This window comes from Pygocentrus nattereri, chromosome 11 (assembly GCF_015220715.1).
Source record: "Pygocentrus nattereri isolate fPygNat1 chromosome 11, fPygNat1.pri, whole genome shotgun sequence".
NCBI classification, from domain to species: Eukaryota; Metazoa; Chordata; class Actinopteri; order Characiformes; family Serrasalmidae; genus Pygocentrus; species Pygocentrus nattereri.
In genome coordinates, this window is record NC_051221.1 from 37,332,919 (window position 1) to 37,352,903 (window position 19,985).

The 19,985-nt window shown below is 40.6% G+C and overlaps 1 long non-coding RNA gene across 1 annotated transcript in view; it reads left to right on the top strand.

Moving 5' to 3' along the window:
* Positions 1 to 19,754, top strand: part of LOC108438524 — a 44,885-nt gene extending 25,131 nt beyond the window's left edge. The window contains exons 2-3 of the long non-coding RNA XR_001858697.2: positions 16,823 to 17,033; positions 19,136 to 19,754. This is a non-coding gene — a long non-coding RNA (uncharacterized LOC108438524). The remainder of the gene's footprint in view (positions 1 to 16,822; positions 17,034 to 19,135) is intronic.
* The last annotated feature ends 231 nt before the right edge of the window (positions 19,755 to 19,985 follow it).

The following is a 19,985-nucleotide window of genomic DNA, read 5'->3' on the forward strand; positions in this document are numbered from 1 at the left end:
GGGTCTGTCCTACATTTGGGACCCTAATGTGCAAATATACACACACACACACACACACAAACACACACAAACACACACTGAATACACAAATGTAACCGAAGGACATACAGTATTTACACAGTAAATAAGTGGAATATAAACAATAGTTTGTGGACATTTATGTTTGGAAGTAATATGAGAATTTTATTTTGGGCAAAAATGGGACATAAAAATGCAACATCATGATACCTCTATATATTTATTGTAACCCATATAAAACATTTCTGTTGGATTGGACAGTTGGATTGGACAGTTGGATTTCCTAGAATGACAACATTACTACATTTTAACATCTGTCTATTCTGGAAAATGACACTCTGATGACTTGCTTCTCACGTATGGCATCACGTATCTGCTTTGTCATAAATCAGTATAACCCCACCACTTCACCATCCACAATCAGATCTGCTGTTTTTTTAGGCTTCTAAACAGAAGGTGATCTTGTCAAAGTTTGAGTGGAAACCCATATTAGACTAGATTTCCAGCCTCAAAATACAGTGTAGCTCCAATATTGCAGGAAAGAACAACAAACAAAAAAACATACATTGCTTTTCTATACAAGTAAATCATATTAATTGACACTAACCAGATGAATGCAATGCTTTTTCACTGCCCTAAATCCATGTAAACAGGACTGATTATGCTCTATGTAGAAAATCATACAGTTGGTGAATGTTCTTTAAGCACTGACAATATCCACCACATAATATGAAAACTGCACTGTGATGTAGTTTATCTCAGTACAATGAAAAACCATTATATCGCTCACCCCTCTGCTGATTATTGTAAGGATAAATTCTAGCTGACTCACCTCCTTCTAACCAATGTGTCATGATGCATTAACATATTTCACCCCTGGTTAGGACAGATAACTGTGGAGTAAAGTGTAAATGGTGCTGATGTGTTTAAAGAGTATGTTTTCCCCCTGTAGAGCATTTGTGGTCGTACTTAATGAATGGGTGCTGTATTGTAGACGCAGTCTTTCCACCCTTCCCCCTCCCTCTACTTCTTTCTGTGTTACTGTGTGTGCCCAACAGACACTAATCAAACCAATTATCCCAATTAAAAGCCAGTGTAACACTGACATCTGGGCCTCCATCCCTATTGAACATACGCACACACATACATACACAGGGGACCAGGTCAGCCACTTCTCTGTGTGTCTGATGCCTTCATGGTTTCTTCTCATTGCATCAGATCCCACTGCAGAGCCTCCCCAGTCCCTCATCTATACACTAAGCCTGTCTCCTTCATTTCAGCTTAGCCACAGGCGTCACATAGGGACTTAAGAGAGAATGAGTATTGCAGTGAAGGGGCAATGAGAGGACTTTAGTGTCATTCATATGGCTAACATTGTGGAGTTACTTGACTCTTACAGACTACAGAGTTCTGTCTTGCTGAGGGAGAGTGATGGAGAGTGTGTGTAGTGTATGTGCATGGTGTTTTATGTCAATTGCTGTAGGTCTCTGGGCTCTATATTGATCCTGCAAGAGAAGATTTGATGGGTTTACACTGCACCACACAGATGACCATGTACTAGGAGTCTGTGGCAAGCATGTAAATAACCTACCAGCGCTAAAGAGAGCCTAGGATCCATAATTGACATTTTTCAGAGATTTCACATCACGTGTTCTTTTACATAACAGAAAAATGTAATTAATTTTTACACGACCATTTTCCAACCTCTCTTTATCCCTTAGATCAGGGATGTCAAACTCAACCACTGAAGGGGTCATACTAAAAGATCTCAGCAAATCTGGGAGCCAGAGGGGGGAAAAGGGTTTTTATTTCATTTTTAATTAAGGTTGAACTTTAACCCAAAGTGGTCATTGTTTATTATATAATTATTATATTATATAATATAAGCACTTATAGTAGACCTTAAAATGTTACGTATATACACTCACCAGCCACTTTATTAGGTACACCTGTTCAGTTACTTGTTAACACAAATAGCTAATCAGCCAATCACACGGCCACAACTCTATGCATTTAGGCATGTAGAGGTGGTCAAGACAACTTGCTGAAGTGCAGACCGAGCATCAGAACGGGGAAGAAACTTTGAACGTGGCATGGATGTTGGAGCCAGACGGGCTGGTCTGAGTATTTCAGAAACTGCTGATCTACTGGGCTTTTCACACACAACCATCTCTAGGGTTTACAGAGAACGGTCCCAAAAAGAGAGAATATCCAGTGAGCGGTCAGTTGTGTGGACGAAAATGCCTTGTTGATGTGAGAGGTCAGAGGAGAATGGGCAGACTGGTTCCAGATGATAGAAAGGCAACGATAACTCAAATAACCAACCAAAATCTCTGAGGAACGTTTCCAACACCTTGTTGAAAGTGTGCCACAAAGAATTAAGGCAGTTCTGAAGGCAAAAGGGGGTCTAACCTTTTACTAGCAAGGTGTACCTAATAAAGTGGCTGGTGAGTGTATAATACTTATAATACTTGAAATGTTCAAAATGTAAATGTCCCTCGTTCTTTTAAACCTACCTATTTGCTGGAACTAAACACCTGGCATGCTTTCTTTGCTGCAAGTTCATTAAGACTTAGGCACAATTCCTGAGCTACTGAGGTAAGGTTAGTTGTTTATATGTTTTGAACTCCAGCTGAAATGCGGAATGTGTAGAATTGTGTAGAATTGTGTAGAAGTGTAACTGCTGTCTCATAGATTGTTGTTGGGATAGGAGAGTGTGTGCTGTTTCTGGATAGATTTGTTACTGATATCCAAACCATCACTTTGTATGATACCTGGTATTAGATTTCTAGTTCAAAAATCCTCAAAGGAAATAAACTTCATTCACTTTTTTCGGATGTGTAAATGCTTTGAAAGGCTGAAATATTAATTTCTTGACAGCCAGGAACAGCACACTGATTACAATTTTCCCACATCTTCCACTCCAACAACTCTGTTACAGACATTCTGCAGTAACAACACTGCTTATCACTCCAACATTGTCGGGCAGCCTTACTATTACGGAATGAGTGAATAGGTAGCCATATGTAAAATGTGTTCATGGTTGTGACATCACAGCCACAATGACTTCAAAAGTGGGCTAGTTTTGCAGCTTATTTTTGTTACATAAACAATATGGTCCAGAGAATGAAAATGTCTTTCCAAGGCCCAAAGCACAGTTTACTGTTTTACTGTTCATCTTGTTTGGTTAGCAGTTTGATAGCTTCTTTATGTTTAATGTGGTGACCCGTCATCCCCCTGTCGACTTGTTATCTTTCCTTGGTGACATCTGAAGATTTGCCTGAGCACATGGTATCTACCCTGCAGCTGACCGTTAACTAATGAAATGAAATTATGAACTGACTTTTGAACAGAACTGTACAAAGCATTATAGTTTGAGTTAATAGTGATGGGCATTCTGGCTCTTTTTGGTCAGTCAGATCAATTCAGTCAGCTAAGCTCACCCTTCCAGCTCACACACACCTCATCCTTAAAAGGCACTTACAGTTTTTTATTTCTAAAATTAATCTGTTCAGCAATTACCTATTGTTTAAAATTTTCATTAAAATCCTTATCTACTAATTAACTTAATTTCCATTATTGCTGTCATTTTTAAAAAGTTTAAGTCCATAAGTAGTTTCACTGGGTGCATTTTGAGAGACAGGAATAAGGATATCCATCAGCAAAGAAAGGCAAGGAAAAGGCCAAAATAAGAGCTGAGGCACACTGGAATACATGACTGAGAGCTACATGATAACCATCAACAATCAAACCAGAAGCAGGTTTTTTGGATAATGAGCCAGAATGTTCAAAGGAAATTCAGGAGGGGGGGGGGGGTTGTATGATTTTCAACTGCAACATCATAAGAGACACACATTACCCACCAATTTACATTTCATGAATGTGAGTTGGCTCCTGATGCTTACCTAAAAGAGACATCACAAAGAGACAACTCGTTTGTGCATGTTTCATCACTGCATGTAAAGGACATCTACTCATACATGAAAGCCCACAGTTTAGTGTTAGTGTTGATACAGGTTGTCTGAGAACAGTGTGGAAAGTATGTCTGTGTGTGTGTGTGTGTGTATATGTGTATGTGTGTGTGTGTGTGTGTGTGTGTTGTGTGTGTGTGTGTATGTGTGTGTGTAGCCAGATAGAGTGGTGGGGAGACACAAAGCGCATTACTTATGGCTGAGGAGCAGCTCTGAGCCCTCAGCAACACACACACACACACATACACACACACACACACACACACACACACACACACACACACACACACACACTCTAGCAGACAGGAGTAATCTGTGCTGTCTGTTTGAAACTGGCACGCTCTGCCCTCCAGTCTTCATACACTACCACCCTCACTGTCTGTCTGTCTTGTTCCTCCATTTAATTTGTTGTCTGCAATACAAAGATGTTTGTTGTTTTCTTTCTGTTTTTGGTTTAGTTTTTTGATGAAAAAAAAAGTAAACTCTCATATTCTACTTTCTCTCATACACACACACACACATACACACACACATACACTGTGACATCAGTTTGAGTTCTTCTCTTTCATTCTCTCTCTTCTCATCTTCTATGAGTTGTTGCGTTTTGAAGTGAAAGGCTGGAGCTCGGTGTTTTGGAGCAGAGCGTCTTTTATCATGGTTGAACGACTGGCATGTGGACAAATACAGTAGAAATGCCAGAGAGAGAGAGAGGTAGGAAGAGAGAGAGAGAGAGAGAGCAGAGAGAGAGAGACAGAGAGAGAGAGAGAGAGAGAGAGAGAGAGAGGGGTAGGAAGAGAGAGAGAGAGAGCGCAGAGAGAGAGAGAGACAGAGACAGAGAGAGATAAGGGGGATAAAGATGCTCTGGAGCAGAAGCTCCACTCAGCACACGCTCCACTGAGCACCTCTAAAGATGTCTGAATGTGTCTCAGTTAGCCTCACTGATGTGAGGCTGGGCGTGTTTATGAGGCAGTGTGTGGACATGCTTGTGTTTTGATGATGTAAATGCTTGTGTTTATGTATTATAAGTAGTGAAAAGTCTGTGTGTGTGTGTGTGTGTGTGTGTGTGTGTGTGTGTGTGTGTGTGTGTGTGTGTGTGTGTGTGTGTGTGTGTGTGTGTGAGAATGTCATTAGTGGTCTTTGTGGTGGATCTGATTCTAGACTCCATTATGTCTAATCTCTCATTACCACTACTCACACGTATATCAGCACACACACACACACACACACACACACACACACACACACACACACACACACACACACACACACACACACACATTTTGGCATTTAACAAATGAGTGTAATCAAGTGTGTTTGAGCAGCTAAATAACCAAACTGTGCTGGATTCTGTCCTCCAGGACCAGAATTGTGGAGCCTGGACTAGGAATCTGTTTTTATTTTGTGCTGTCATGTGTGTTGTGTTGGGATAGTATCTAGCTGTAGTTTGGCTGGATTCCATTCATACTTACTCAAAATTTGCCCCAGTTTGACGAGATGAGATCCAATTTTGAATTTAACACACACTTCATTTATGTTTTACTTTTTGCTACCGTACAAATTGATATGCTCATCTTGGATGCTTTAAGTGGCCCAGAGTGCAGGAATGCTCATGTTTTGAGGAACTCCAACCTCACATTTGTTTTGAGGTTTGCTTTCTCACCTGCTAGGCAGCACTTGGCAGATGCATTTCCACTTATGTAACTGTCTGCATATAGAAAAATGCATTCTGTTTACAGTTGTGTTGAACTGTAAATAGAACGCCTGTGAATGAGGTTTGAGCGATCCTATTGTAATCTGACCACAGTGCACCTGGGGTATGTTTACACATGGATTTTCATGCATTCATGTGAAATCTGAACATGATCCAAAAATGCACGTTCACAGAAGATGTAACCAGCTTTGTACATTACATATTTGGCCCTGCTTGTTGGAGAAAACACTAAAATGAAACTGTTCTATTCATCTCTCAACTATGACATCTGTGGATGCAGGGGAAACTTTAGCTCATATGGTTTGGCTCAGAACAAGCTTAATGAAATGGCCTCCTCATGTAGTTTGAAATGATGCTGTTCTAAAATTGATTCTCATGAAAACGTCATCAAGTCTTGGCACCTCTTTCTTGATCATTTATACAGCAGTTGAATTTTTGAAGATTGCCCTTGACGAGTATGTACGGAGCAGTCGGAGGTTAAATAAAAATAATGGGTCTCCATCCCACCAGAGCTGGTGGTTAAATAAAAATAACGTCTGGCCATGACTTAGCAAGGTGTGGGAATGGGATAATTAAGTTGTGGCCACGACTTAGCAACCGGGGGTTGTGTGTATATGTTCATGCATTGTGCATGCAATGTTTGCCCCTTTTTTCCTTTTCTAGCAATTTGTTGTTCTTTCTCCATGCCTCATCACTGCACACTCAAGTAATGCTGGGACATATAGGCCAGCGCTGTAGTAGAATAGTGAGTAGCAGTCATAAATCCAGCCTATTGCGTTCTGGCACTGGTGTGTTTGAGGGCCTTAAAGTAAAACACACTCTCATTTTTTACTCCACGCCACTGCACTAGCATACTGATCAAGTGCACTGTACTCCTCCTCTGTAGTCCCCTCCCTCTCTTCCACCCCTCAGCAATTGGCTCTTTTTCAAAAGCCTTTTATATAAAGGGAAGACGCCTTGGGTTTTAATGGAGGGCCTTTTGAATAAATCTGTGACACAAAATCAATGGTCTCTGCGAAATGCTAGCATTAGCGTATGCTAATGCGCGCAGCACACCACGCTAAACACACGCTGCCATGGAAACGGAAAAGGGCGTCTGAAGGTCGCGTCTGGCACGGCTGGCGAAGGCCTCGGCAAATACATGCACCTGACGCGCAGTGTTTAGGACCACCTGGGGAGAAAAAGAGCAGGGAAATGACAGAGATGAGAAAGAGAGAAAGAGAAAAGGAGAGAGGGAGAAAGAAGGAGGAGGAGAACAACGGAAAGATAGAAAGGCAGATGGATTGTGTACGCTTGTCTGCACTCAGGCATGGGGACTGAACAGTAGCCCAGCAGCCTGCTCTGGACATCCAGTGAGCAGCAACCAAAACAAAGCCCACCGCTCAGGGCTAACACAGACAAACACACACACACACACACACACACACACACACACACACACACACACACAAACACAAGTACACACACACGTTCACGAACAACACAGCTTGATCTGTTCTCTGAGGCTTTTCCCGGTACACATAAGCCCGGCATCAAATCTGGATTTGTGGTTTGGCTCCTTGTTTGACTGAATATTAAATTCTTTTGTGGAACAGATGTGTGTGTATGAGCAAGTGTGTGTGTGTGGGGGGGGCTGTTTGTTTGTGAGAGAGGAAGAGAGATACAGAGAGAGAGAGAGAGAGAGAGAGAGAGAGAGAGAGAAAGCGAGAGAACCCAGAGGAGAATTTTGTGGCTCTGATGTTGCTCTTTGATGACTCAGTCTCCTAAAGCAATTCTCTAAAATTCCTTAGGGGAATAAGGATTAGACCAAAAGTAGAGGAGAGATAAAGAACAGATAAAATATAGAGAGTTAGTTGCACAAAAAGAAAGAAAGAAAAAGAAAGAAAGAAAAAAGAAAGAAAGAAAAAAATAATAAAAGAGAGAGAAGGCAGACAATAATATATCATTACTGTCAGAATAAAACACGCTTAAAAAAGGCAACACGCTTAACTTTTATCTCACATTAATGTAAAAAGATCGCACTCTGGTCTTTTCTTTTCTTTTCGTCCATCCGTCATAAAATTTTGTCATTTTTAAATAATGTGGAAAAAAAGCAAAATTAAGATACAAGCTTTCTTTCCAAGACACTGAGAGAGAGAATTTGTCCTTTACCATCAGCAGCAGCATGAATATTGAACAGAGGGACGAGGCCTGAGGCTCATTCAATACGTTACTAAGCAGGACTGTGAAGGTTGTGTCTCTGCATACACACACTCAATGAAGATACACAACCTGCATGTGTGTGTGTGCTTTAGAACATCTACAGGAGATTGCTTGTGTGAGTTTGTATGTCCTTGAACAGATGGGGGTCTATGGGGCCAGTAAAAATGCAAAAAGGATATGCACTGACTCATTGCATAAACATCTCCTTATTGCTTTCAGAGCCTCTGATGCAAGTTGACCCCTGGGTCCATTAACCTATTAGATTTCTTTCATGTCCTTGGCTTCCCTACAGAACAATGAAACATGCTCTCTTCTCTTTCTCTCTCTCTCTCTCTCTCTCTCTCTCTCTCTCTTTCTCTCTCTCTTTCTCTCTCTTTCTCTCTCTTTCTCTCTCTTTCTCTTTCTTTCTCTCTCTCTCTCCTTCCTTCTCCTTCTCTCTCTCTTTCTCTTTCTCTTTCTCTCTCTCTCTCTCTCTCTTTCTCTTTCTCTCTCTCCTTCTCTTTCTCTTTCTCTCTCTCTTTCTCTTTCTCTTTCTTTCGCTTTCTCTCTCTTTCTCTCCTTCTCTTTCTCTCTCTTTCTCTGTCTTTCTCTCTCTCTCTCTCTCTCTCTCTCTCTCTCTCTCTCTCTCTCTCTCTCTCTCCTTCCTTCTCTTTCTCTCTCCCTTTCTCTTTCTCTCTCTTTCTCTTTCTTTCTCCCTCTCTCTTTCTCTTTCTCTCTCTTTCTTTCTCTCTCTCTCTCTCTCTCTCTCTCCTTCCTTCTCTTTCTCTCTCCCTTTCTCTTTCTCTCTCTTTCTCTTTCTTTCTCCCTCTCTCTTTCTCTTTCTTTCGCTTTCTCTCTCTTTCTCTCCTTCTCTTTCTCTCTCTTTCTCTTTCTTTCTCTCTCTCTCTCTCTCTCTCTCTCCTTCCTTCTCTTTCTCTCTCCCTTTCTCTTTCTCTCTCTTTCTCTTTCTTTCTCCCTCTCTCTTTCTCTTTCTCTCTCTTTCTTTCTCTCTCTCTCTCTCTCTCTCTCTCTCCTTCCTTCTCTTTCTCTCTCCCTTTCTCTTTCTCTCTCTTTCTCTTTCTTTCTCCCTCTCTCTTTCTCTTTCTCTCTCTTTCTTTCTCTCTCTCTCTCTTTCTTTCTCTCTCTCTCTCTCTCCTTCCCTCTCTCTCTCTCTCTCTCTCTCTCTCTCTCTCTCTCTCTCTCTCTCACACACATACTTACAAGGCAGAATCCACCTATTATAAATTTAATAAATGTAAATTTCATGGTTTTTGGTTGAGAGGAGGAAACGAATAGAAGAAAGAGCATAATGTACATTCTGGGTGCGTTTTGTCTGAACCCTTCTGTTTCTGCTTCTGTCTATTGCTCGAGTATCTGCAGCTTTGATGTGCCGTAATTCATTTTTCTAGCAGAATTATCTTCATGCTGCTGCCCATTGACAGCGAAACACATAGATGAGAGAGAGAGAAAGATGGAAACAGCTGAGAGCGATGGAAAGTATGAGGCCGACAGACAGCGATGTGTGTCTTTCTTCATACGAAGGATTTATCGTAGCTTTTCTTGTTCACAGTGTCTATCAGTGCTGCTCAGAGTGCAGTGAGGCAATGCTGGAGTACTCAGAAGGCTGATGGCTAGAGAAGCTGTGTGTATTGTGCCTCTCAGTATGTGAGCCTCCTTCCTCTGCCTACACTGCTGCTTTAACAGAAACAGCACCACAGTATAGCACTAGCTTGGCTACGCTGAAAAATTACTTAGCTACACTTTTTTAACAAAGGCTGAGGTGACAGCCGCTGGCTAGTATGCCAATCAACAACTGTACTGAATGCATTGAAAACTGTAAAGTGACTGTCATTAATGACAAAAAGACACAGACGGATGATCATTCTTAAAATAATGAATGGAGGCAATATGTCAACCTGCCTAGTGAGAAAGATTTCTCAAGGCAAAAACATTTGATAAGATTCTTAACAAACCTAGCTAAGCTAAGCTAAGCTAAGAAATTAGCTTGCCCATTGAAATTAAAGCTTGCGACAGCTAGCTAGCATGCTAATCTAAAACTACCCCCAAGGTGTGGTAGAATGACTAAACATTGTAGTTAAATGATATTTCCACACGTTTAAAACCATTTTTAATATCATTTTTAGAGAAATTTGCTTCCATTGTGATATTTTCCCTTTTGCACATGACGCAGGGGACACATCAAGCCGATGTTTAAGAGCAGTGCCAACTATGTCCGACTGATGACCTCCTTCGGTCAGCTCACCGTCGCTTCCCCTCTCCTGTGAATATTTGCATTTGAACACATGAAGACTATTACTAAGTGTAAATTTGAATACTCCCCCTACATACTTCATGCACCTGCATGAAACGGAGCAACGCCTTGTAGCAGGAGTTGGCAGTAGTCAAAAACTGTGAAACTGCAACTTTCAGAGGAAAGAATGATGTTTGAATGTCTTTTCAGCTGAACTTACAGAGTGAAAGTGAAAGTTTCCACCATACCTGGTGCTGGGTGGGTAAAAAAGGCTACTTAAAAGTGAATGTCTGTACATTAAACAGTGAATTTAAAAGTGTAGTGACATGTTCATAATTATATGACAAAAATGAAGAAGTCCATGAAATGACTGAGCTTTATGTTAGTGTGTTATCACAACACTTTTAGAGCTTTTGTGCATTCGTGTTTATTCATGAATATATTTATTTTTTTCTCATTGGGAACATAATAATTACATATTTTTAAAACATTCAGATATTGCAATAGCAAAAGTAGTTAAAATGACCATTCATAGTTGCAAAACCTTGCCAGTCTGGCATTAAAACGTAATGCTATTCTCTGTGTGTTCCTAAGTGTGCGATTTTCTTGCGTTGCTTCATTTCTTGCTTTTGTTTCTTTCTTTATTGGCCCTCTCTCACAGCCAACTGCTTCTGCCAATTAAACAAGCTCTATTGGCCAAAAAACGAGTACCAAGTAGAGCCAATGGTGCCATACACAGTGCAATGACTACTGGTGTGCTGCATCGATGGCATCTGATGGCCCACAGTGTCCCAGTCCTGAGGAGTAAGGATACATATGATGTTGCCTTATGTTTGGATAATAAGCTACCTTATGAGGCAGCAAATAACTGAAACAGCACCCTTTCATCTTCCTTCCATCTTTGGCAGTCAAGGATAGGATAGCATTCCTGTTGTGCTCATCACTGTGCAAGTAGTGGTCTTGGTAATGTATGTTTTTCTGCTGTCTGTCCTCGACACCCCCTCAACTCCCAGCACACACATTGAAACCAGGTCATGCACTAAACCCATTTTCACTGTCTGGCACCCCTTCACTGCTGTGTGTGTGTGTGTGTGTGTGTGTGTGTGTGTGTGTGTGTGTGTGTGTGTGTGTGTGTGTCTATGTGTGTGTGTGTGTGTGCTTTTGGATGTATGTGTATGTGCTGATATACGTGTGTGTCCAAAGGTTACTAGTATCAGTAATATGTGCTGTGGTTAGCGAGGGTTTGCTACAGTATTGCATCCACACCTACACAAGGTACATTAGCTGTGCTCTGGAAATTTTGGGGGGGAAATTATGTAGGCAGTGATGGCCACATGTCATAGCAAACCAGTGATGACTATTATACGTATACCTTTAGTTCAGGCTATAAATATCAAAACACAAAGAAAAAGAACACCTTGTACCGTATACTGCTAATTTTTGCTTCTGTCCTTATGGGATTTCTAGCAGTACGTTATTGCCCAGCTAAAGGTGGAACACATTAACATTTTTGGATGTTTGTAGATTAAACACAGACATTCAAATAGTTTTTAGAACTTTATATTTCATTTCAACTTTATATGTTTTTAATTTCTAACAGCTGACAGAAACCATATGGTGTCGCTGCTGCTGGTATTCCAGTTAGTGACTTATCTAGGCCTTCAAGAAGGCCTTGAGTTTCATTCTATTCTTCTCAAAACTGTTCCCACCCATTGAAAATCAAAACATGATTGGTTGGTTCCACTTTTTTAGTTCTCAGAGAAAAGTATTCCCCTCGGTGCATATTACAATACAGAGGTTTTACAATACATGTATTGTCTGCACAGTTCTACAGTACAGTGTGTGTGAATTTCCCATGTTGCAGGACTAATAAGGATTTTCTTATCTTAAAGAATTATCTTAGAACATACAAGAGAAGTTCGCGTCCAGGTGCTTTTCACCTAAGAATTATGGTCATAGACTTATGTAAAAATAGTCTTACAGAGGGTTTGGGATACTGGGAGGCTTGATAAGAAATTTCAGGGAAAATCTGTGTCCTAGGTCAGCTGTCAAAGCTGTCAAAATGCATATAGATGCATGTCAAGTGCAACATCTGGCCAATCAAACAGACATCTTATGAAATATAATGTTATATGAGCAGTGTTGGAAAGACATTTAAATTATATGAGTGGTACACAGTCTCCTTGTGTGCTGTATCATTATGATTCTGAGGAAAATGTGCGAAAACCGAATAACTGTAATAAATGTGCTTTAGAGATCAATAAAAAATGAACTTAAAACTGTATCACAGCAATTCAGTCTTCCACTTAACTTTTCATAACATATTTATATTAATTTATATTTATTAACATATGTGAAAAGCCTTTCAAAGTCATTTGATGTAAAATGTTACTAGAATTGTTCACAGTGGTGGTGATAGGAACCAGACACCTGAAGTGTTTATTGTTTCTAAAAGTTCCCTCACAGAGAGTTATTGGACTAATATGTGGGGCTATAGTACTCGAGTCTGGCCTCAGCCTTGAGAGCCAAAATGAATGGTCTCGGCCTTGTCTCAGTCTCGGGGTAGGGTGGACTCAAAAACTGTTTTTGAGACCAACTGAAACTTTTTTAAAAGCCTCGAATGGAATTAAACAGATCTTTCTCTACATGTTTAATTAAAATCTGTCCACTGCAGGTTGAGGATGCAATCTATGATGCTTAACTGGGATTTATTTGCGTGTTGCTCAGACAACTTCTGAGTGCAGATCAAAAGGTTATTATTAATATGATTACCATTCAATAATAAAAATGAATGAATGCTGTTTGGTTTATATTCAGCTGACTGTAGATTATGATTTTGAAAAAGTTTTAGAGAAGAAGAGACGGAGCATAACCCTCATTTACTTCCAAAAGTTGGTCTCACTCAGACTTGACTGCTATAAAGTCTTGGTCTTGACTCGGACTTGATGTGTCCAGGTCTAGATCTTGACTCAGACTCACCTCTAGTGATCAATACTGCTAAAATGTACTTTGTTGTCTATGAAATCCATTCATGCTAGACAGGCACATATCAACTGTATATGCAGGTCTGTGAAAAAGTATTTTTTTCTATTTTTACGTATTTGTCAAACTTGAATGTTTGAGATCAAACGACTTTTAATATTAGACAATGATAATCCAAGTAAACACAAAATGCTGTTTTTAAATGGTGATTACATATGTTGAAGGAATGCTGTTCAGCCCTACCTGTGAAAAATTCATTGACCAGTTAACTAAATTTAACTGACTATTGGATGAAATTTCACAAGCCACACCCAGGTATAATTAGTGCCGGACCTGTTGAATCTAAACATCACTTATTCAGAACCTGTCTGACAATGTGAAGCAGGATAGATGTCATGTTCTAAAGAGATTGCAATACAGATGTGTCACAAAGTCATTGAAATCTACCATCTGGAAAGGGTTACAAAGCCATTGCTAAGGTTCTGGGACTCCAGTGAATGATGGTGAGAGCCATTATCTACAAACGGAAAAATCTTGGAACAGTGGCGAACCTTCCCAGAAGTGGCCAGCCTACCAGAATATGTACCAAGATTACATCAGCAACTCATCAAGGAAGTCCCAAAAGAGCCCAGATGAATATCTGAAGAACTGCAAGGCTCATTTACCTCAGTCAAGGTCAATGTACACAATTCCACAATAATAGAGACGCTGGGCAAAAATGGCATCCATGAGAGATCTGCAGGGCACAAACCACCACTGCCCAGAAAAAAAAAAAGATGAAGGCTCATCATGTATTTGCCAAAAAAACATCTAGATGATCCCCTAAGACTTTTGAGACAATATTCTATGAACTGATGATTCAAAATTGGAACTTTTTGGAAGACATGGATCCTGTTACATGCCCTGCGATGGACTGGCGACCTGTCCAGGGTGTATCCTGCCTTCTGCCCGATGACCGCTGGGATAGGCTCCAGCACCCCCCCCCCACGACCCTGAGGGAGAAGCGGCTTAGAGGATAGATGGATGGATCCTGTTACATCTGGTGTAAAGCTAACACTGCATTCCACCTTAAGAACATCATACCAGCAGTTAAACTGCTGGTAGTGTGATGGTCTGGGGCTGCTTTTGTTCTGCAGGACCTTGGGGTGGCCGAATCAAAGACCTGACCTGACTTGAATCCCATTGAGATGATGTGGCGAGACTTTAAATGGGCAGTTCATGCTCCTTTTTTTCTTCTTTCGTTGTCCTTCTTCTAGAGCTGATATTAAAAGACAGCTGACAAATGTTTGTAATAAAATACGCCATCATTGTATAATGTTATTTGTGAGCCAAGAGAAGTGGGCTGTGTTTTTGTTTTTAATGTGTGTGTGTGCACATGTGATTTATGAATTGGGCTTGTTATTTTATCTGATGTGCATGGGTGGAGGGGGGTGGGGGGTGATGTGTAATTGCAGTAAGTGACTGAAGTGTGACTCACTCTCTTCACCGCTCTGCTGTGTGAGTGGCTGAATGCTCTGCATGTCGTAATGAAAGCGTTTCCTCTCCTCCTCCATCCTGTAGGAAGTCCTTGTCTCTCTGCTGACGCAGAAGTGCTTTGCCCTGTGTCTGGCATAGAGCAGTGTGTGTACAGCTCCATTTTGGGTGAAACAGTGATGTTTAGAATGTAGGAGAATTCCTCCGCTGTCTCTGAGAATCCTAACACAGCAGGAAACATGCTAAGCTTTAAGGCAAATTGGAAAATACATGAACCATTGGGCTGTGCCAGACAGTATTACTGGGTCTTAATGTCTATGTTGAATATTTTCTCTTAAAAGCAATTTATTCTAATTTACAGGCTGCACCATATTGTCAAGTTGATGACGTTGGTTACACCAGAGACCTTATAAAGGAGGAGGAGACCATTCATTGGGAATGGCAAAGCTCGTAATTCCCCTGCCTTTAACAAAAATGAGACAATGTGCGAGCTAATAAAACTACAAACAAGAAAAGCTTCCTTTCAGTTGTGGAGATCTGTGCATGCACAGTAGCCATAACACCAGAACGAAAAACACTTTTTGTGCACTATTTGAGTGCTACAAACTATTTATAAGATTTTTGTCAGATTTTACCAGTGTTTCTAATATGTTTCTGAAACTGTAATGTGCTTTTCAGCTTGGAATATTTAGTTCTCTCCCCATTCAAAGTAAAAAAGAGTCTGGTCTTATATGGCTGGAAATAACTGCCAACTCAGGACGTTTTGCTGCAAATCTCAGTGAACTAAACCAAACTGTTTCTTGTTGTGACCATAAGTAATACAACAATGTATATATATATATATATATATCCTTTCCGCATTTCTCACTGCCAACCTGCTTGTATATGTACAATAATTTTGAGCAATTCACTGGATCCTCCCTCCAATACTTTTTTCCTTCTCTTCTTTGTGCCACTGGAACAGGGGAACAGAGTATTCTCTACCCATTCTATGAAACTCATTAGCTGACCAGTTCCCTGACCAGCTGATTTAACCTCAAAAATATTACAAATCTAGACTTTGACGTTACATCTACTGCTTTTGATGCATTCTTGTGTTTGTATGTGTGGATTCATAATGTTAACCCACAGTAACCAGCCTAAAGTGTTACTGGCTCACTTGGAGTTTTCTTGATTACCCACTCCAGCGTTGATCTGAGTGGCCATGATGTCCTTAAATCTCTGTACAAAACACCCCAAGACTATTTTTCACACCAAGGTAGTCACAATCTTGCAGTCCAATCAAACGAGTAAACTTCATTGATGTTTCCATGATTTCACATTCTGAGACAAATGTAAGACACAGTGCAGATTTGGTCTGATTTGGCTTTGCTTAGGGCTTTGGCTCACATACAGCAATTCAAATGTACAAAAGAGCAAATTATATATGCCCACATAACATCATAATGATATTTCATGCTCTGTTTGCCAATGTTAAGGCACAAAAACTAATAATATTGGTAAAATATAGTGTCATACACTTTTTTCCCCCCATTGTATCACTAAAATTCTCAGTCTGATCTATACGTTGCTAGGAATGTTTTAGCACAATACCCACGATGATAATATGACGATAATTGAGAAGGAAATGTACAGAAGTAAACATAGTAACGAAAATTAAAAGTGATTTAAGACAAGTTAGTGCTTCTTTCTTTTTGTCATTACTGACTATAACCAAATGAAACAGCAATCTACTTTGGTTTTAAACTGTAACTGACTACTGTATAATAATTGTATCTGACAGCCCTTCTGCAAATCAGCTGTGTACTTTTTGACAACCATCCCTCAATCTTCAAAATGATATCCCCTAATTTGGAGGTGGAGGTGACCCGAGGTCCAATATCAAATTTCCACCGGTGGCAGTAACAACATTTTGTCACTGCACAGGGTCAAGAACTGTTTTGACCAGAGGTCTCAGATGAGCTAGCATTAGCCTTTCAAGTGTCTTCATTTAGTGGGATGTCAGTGCAACCGGTCGATAATTATTCAGTGCTACTCTCTTCAGGCTGCAGCTCAGATTGAAGATGTGCTGAAGAACACATTATAATCAAGAAAATCAGTGGCACTGCTTTATTCTTCAGCTGAATTTGGCAGAAGAGCTTGTGAACTTAATGAGACCAGTGTGTTTACAGAACATCTAAGGTCATATTAGTCATATATTATATGTTTTTTTCATCATGTTTGCTGTCTCCTCAGGTCTGCTTGACATCAGGGTCACTCAAATGGGCAAGAGGATACGGAGAAGAAGCACGGCAGCTGCCAAAACCGATAAATCCGACAAAGCATGGAGAACACAGAGTACTGAGAACTCATGTGCAGAGACAGTTCACTTTAATGACTGACTCATTCTGATGTGCACCTGAGCGCCATAAGGGCTTTTCAAGTGCACACTGGGCCTAATCAAAAGGTCGGTGTGTAAAAAAGTCTTTTTTGCTGATTAGTTTGTGCACAAGTGCACTACATTACTGTTGCAACACAAAATTGTTTTAATGGAAAGAATTCTCTTTATCATCACATGTCTGGCATGCAAGCAAAATAGATGCTGTAGATCAAAGGTAACCATTTTAATTAGGAGAGTTTAAACCTAAAACATTGAACGTTGCTATTGGAATGCTAAATTGTGTAAAAAGTGCAACAATTACAAACACTTCTATCAAGTCTATTGCAATATAATTTCTTCACAATTAGTTCATCAATATGCAAACTAAGTTATTCAGAGTGGTTTCATGTGACATGATCCATTCTAGGGTAACTTTCCAAGTCATAAAGCATTTAATTCCTCTAAAAGCAGAAAAATATCCAATTAAATTGTTTGCCATCTGATGCCTGAGGCATTGTTTTACGATGCCGCATAACGAGTAGATTTGCATTTTGTGTGCCACATGGAAATCAGATTTCATACTAGTCACATGAAGTGACCAGGTGTAAACAGGGTGAATTTCATTTAGCCAAGAAGGACACTAAGAAGATATTTATCTTTAACAACACTGTAATGCTAACACTGACAACTTTTCAGGTTTGTAGGTCAAAACACTCACGGTTTTGTTTCAGTCATGTTTCAGCATTCCTTTTCTTTCCATGATCAATTTATAATCCCTGCATTAAGCTGGGTTTCACATTAACAGCTGTTACACTGAGTTTCTGAAACACTTTTAGCACAGGTAACCTGAGCCTTGTGCGCTGGCCTGAAACATATAGTCTTTGAAATAACATGGGGCCTGTAGCCTTTTCACTGCAAGAGACCATATCATTCACACACACTAAATGTGTATTCCCACAGCAGGGGTCATAAATAGGCCGGCGTCTGCTATTTGCCGTTTATGACCTTGCGACAGGTGTTCCTGCTTATCAGCAGCTGTGGTTCTCCCAGCCTGACCAGACCTTGTAGAAGGTGCCCAGAGAACACATTTGGAACTGCTGATTAAACATACAGTCTCTATTCTCTCAGCCTGAGTGATCTATTAATGGAAAAAACTCACCCTCTCCAGCAACGATGGAATGGGTATAGTGATTGATGGCATTCCAAGTTGTCCAAAGGCATCGACTCATGAGGCACATCATTAACTCAGATAGAGAGTTTACAAACTCCGTTGTCCTTCAAAAACAAGAGGAAACTTGCATCACATTTACTGTCATTACATAGACCATAGCAGTTAGAGACTGCTTGTGTCCCAATAAAACACTATTTCCTTACTAGCAAAAGTTTAATGCCTCTAAAAGTTCTCTTACAACTCCCTACTCAATATATTGAGATATTGCTTTGTTTTGAAATGAGTTTTGGCTTAAAACACATTTTTTTAAGTTCATAGGAGGCAGAGAGGTACATGCAGGGCATGGTAAGGCAAACTAGTGCCCAAAGAAAACATTTGTTTGTTTTTTTCCAAATTTACTTTTTTTACACTCAGCATTACATATCATCCTATTGTAACAAAACCTCCATTTCTGTCCATTTGTTTTGACATAATTTGAAAATGCGTGTCACCCTTTACATTGTGTATAGATTTCACGATACATGGATCAAAAGAAATGGGCCAAAATGACTCGTAAAAAAGTCTGGCTCCATTGACTTACATTAAAAGCGAAGTATGTTTTTTCCTTCTCCTGTAAAGTTACCATTTCAGGGATACAAGGTTTTGTCTTGCTAGCAGCAATATGAAAACCCAGAAGACGTGTAGGTTCACTGGTTGTTTTAGATAGTAAATAAAATGGCTGTATATGGTAGTGAAAGTGTTGAATGTGAAATGTTTTCCCATTGGTAAACATTGTGAATGCTGGTTCCTGTCACCACCAAGTCAATCAAAATGTTTCTGTATAAAGGACCATTTCACATTAAATCGGTCTGAATGACCAGTGAATGATATTGCAACCACTTAATTATGAAGAATTTATGAAAAGTTTGTCTTTAGAATGAATGGATTGCCCCTCACTCTAATTACAATGTTGGCCTTACTAGACCAAACAGGTGCCTTGTATTTGCTTGTATTTACAATTAGCTCATTTTTTTTTAAGGTATATGACATTTCCTGAGTCTGAACGCAGTTAAAAACAAAGAAGTGTGGCATGCGCCCGCCCCCCGGGGCCCGACGATGAGGGCTGAGAGAGCCGGCAGGAAGACATGGCCTGAACACTCAGCGGCGGCGAACCTCGGCGAGGACGCTGGAGAGAGAGCCGCGAGTGTGGAGGTAGGTGGAGCGCCAAGCCCGAGCAACGGCGGGGGGAGGACGACGACGCTGGCGCCGGCTACGAGAGGCACCAGAGGGAGGAGCGAGTCCCGAGCTCCGTCGCTCAGGCCCCACCCTGTGTTACACGGCAAGGCCACTACAATCGACCCAGGCGGCCGAGCTGCCAGCTGGGGGCGGTAACGGAGAGGCGGAGCGGCGAGCTCTGGTTCCCTCTCAGCTCTGGTGCTCTTAATGAGAGCCAGCTGTATCTCATCTGGCCGGCAGCGTGAGCGCTTTTAAAAAGAGATGAGAAGGAACAGAGAGAGAGAGAGAGGAAAGAGCAGCAGGACAAGACTATAAGAGCTGAAATGCTCTAGGAAGAGACTGAAAAGTGGCCAGCTTAGTGTTGTTTGAGTTTACTTTGTTTATTTTGGGTGAAATTAAAGTATGGCTGCTGCAACCTTAAATCCTGCCTCCAGTGTCCTCCTTGAGCCCTGGGTAGCACATGCCGTGCTACAAAGTGTTAAAACTGTATCTGCTCCTATTGGTCATGATAAATCGTTTGGCCTTTTTAATGCCGGTGAAATTAATGAAGCCGGGTACAGTATTCTGGCTCCACAAGTTGTTTGTTTAGAGGAAATTCACTGGCATGGAGCTGCTTGTGAAACAGACATCTGTAGATAGGACCAGACCATAAG